The following is a 2,523-nucleotide window of genomic DNA, read 5'->3' as shown; positions in this document are numbered from 1 at the left end:
ACAAATTTCTTTAAATTTTCAAGCTTTAGCCTTATGTCAGATACTTTTTTGGCATTTTTTTTTTGAAATTACATATTTGTCGTGATTTCGGTTAAAGTTCTTGTATATTAAAAATGATTCATCTTTTGGATTATGTTATTATTAGTTAGGTAAGTAAAAATCGTAAAAAAGTCGCAATTTTTGGTTGCAAAACCCTTGAAATATGGCTTTCTAGACGCTGAACACTATGCAACAGTTTAAAATGCTCTTTCGATTAGTATTTTTTGAGATATTAAGTAAGAAAAATTATTAATATTCCCGAAAAATAGACAAAAAAAAGGAAAAAAGCAAAAGAAAAACGAAAAAATCATTCAAAATAAATAAAAAATAACTAGATTATAAAATAAGAATATAGAAATACCCAAAACAGGAACCTAACTACAAAAATTAATGAAAATACAGAGAAAAAGGTATAAAAAGAGGAAACATTTGTGTAAACACAATAAAAATGAAATGATACTTAAAATAAAAGAAAATCAAACGACAAGAATACAAAAGATAAAATGAAAACAAATTTCTTTAAATTTGGAGCTTTAGTCTTATGTCAGTTACTTTTTTGTCAGTTTTTTTTTTTGTTGAAAATACATATTTGTCGTGATTTCGGTTAAAAGTTCCCGTATATTAAAAATTTTTCATGTTTTGGATTATGTTATTATTAGTTAGGTAAGTAAAAATCGTAAAAGAGTCGCAATTATTGTCGCAAAAATTCCTGAAACATGGCTTTCTAGACCAAAATCACCCACTGAACACTATGCAACCGTTTAAAATGCTCTACGATGAGTAGTTTTTGAGATATTAAGTAAGAAAATTGAGAATAGGGCTTGAAACATAAAATCTCAAGCTCAGAAATTATCACTTTTTTATCTTGTCAATTTCGTCTAGACTATATTAAAAAGGGTTAGTATAGTTTAGAAGTTTTATTTTTTTTACAAAAAAACAACTGTAAAACCAAAAAAAAAGCAAATCAGAATCAAACCAATTCTAAACAATAAGCTCATGTTTAATAAAAGAGAAATGAAAATAAGAAAGGCATAAAAAACAAAAAAAAAACTCAAAAGTATTGCACAAGAAATGATAATCAAAGTAATATACATAAAAGTAAGATAAAATAAAGAGTATTTTCCTAAAAATTTAGGACTTGGTTGCATGTAAGTTGCGTTTTTGACTAATAAAAAGAAAGACGGAAAAATGATTAATACTTCCGAAAATAGACAAAAAACGAAAAACAGCAAACGAAAAAATGATTTAAAATAAATAAACAATAACTAAATTATAAAAAAGAATTTAGAAATACCCAAAACCTAAGCCTAAACACAAAAATTAATAAAAATACAGTGAAAAATGGAGAAACATTTGTGTAAATTTTGAACGTAACATAACACAACGAAATGAAATGATTCTTAATATAAAAAAGAAAATCAACAATACAAAATAAGATTAATTAGATAAAATAAAAACAAATTTCTTTAAATTTCCAAATTTTAAGCTCATGTTAGTTACTTTTTTGGCACTTTTTCTTTGTTGAAATTACATATTTGTCATAATTTCAGTTAAAGTTCTGGTATATAAAAAATGGTTCATGTTTTGGATTATGTTGATAGTTAAGTAACTAAAAATCGTAAAAATGTGGCAATTTTTTTCGCAAAAACTCTTGAAATATGCCTTTCTAGACGTAAAATCACCCGCTGAACACTATGCAACAGTTTAAAATTCTCTACGATGAGTAGTTTTTCAGATATTAAGTTAAAAAATTGAAGGCTTGAAATATAAAAACATATTGACAATTTTTGTCTTTACTAGTGATATTCTATATACTATTTATGGTAGAACAATGATCTTTTTTTATAATGTAGGAAATTTAATATGCTTTTCAACGATAATAGACACAAAGGGGCTATAAATAATAGTTTCGGAATTATTAGCTGAAATAAGCTCCAGGTACCCAAAATCGCTCAAAATTCTGACAAGAATCAAAATTAAGAGACTTAGAGAAATAATTTTTTGCAAAGTTTTGTGTATGTATGAATATATTGGACTGAAACAGAGACACTGGCCAGGGGCGTCTTGGCGCAGCAATTTTTCTCTAATTTTAATTTATTTATTATGAATTGCAATGCATAACACCACCAACTTCCTTATTCCTATTTTTATCAAACCTGACGCTTGATCGTTATTCCTGCAAAAGCCCGGAAAGCTTATTACATATTAAACATTATCCTTTGTTCCCTTAAATCCGCATTGCCACATAAAACATTCATTGTTAGATTTAGCTCGAGCAGAGTTGTGAATTTTGAATTACATTTCGCTTGTAAAAATTCTATAATAGACATTCAATCAAAATATCTGCTTTCCGCTTGACTGATAACACCGTTTGCTCCTCTCCACACTTTCAGATGAGTTATTAATAGCTGCCACATGTACGTTATTTACACGTAATAAYTGTGCGTTTAACAGGACATTAGCAGGGGTAACAACTTTCAAAAT

The 2,523-nt window shown here is 27.0% G+C and overlaps 1 protein-coding gene across 1 annotated transcript in view; it reads left to right on the top strand.

The window, feature by feature from the left end:
• The window catches only part of LOC123011364 (diacylglycerol kinase 1), a 99,330-nt gene that overhangs the window by 6,874 nt on the left and 89,933 nt on the right, over window positions 1–2,523 (top strand). The window lies entirely within an intron of this gene.

The sequence above is a fragment of the Tribolium madens genome, unplaced genomic scaffold (assembly GCF_015345945.1).
Source record: "Tribolium madens isolate multiple individuals breed KSU strain unplaced genomic scaffold, Tmad_KSU_1.1 Scaffold_91;HRSCAF=231;Tcas5.2_LG7, whole genome shotgun sequence".
In the NCBI taxonomy this organism is placed as follows: domain Eukaryota; kingdom Metazoa; phylum Arthropoda; class Insecta; order Coleoptera; family Tenebrionidae; genus Tribolium; species Tribolium madens.
This window is presented reverse-complemented; position numbering and strand designations above follow the sequence as displayed.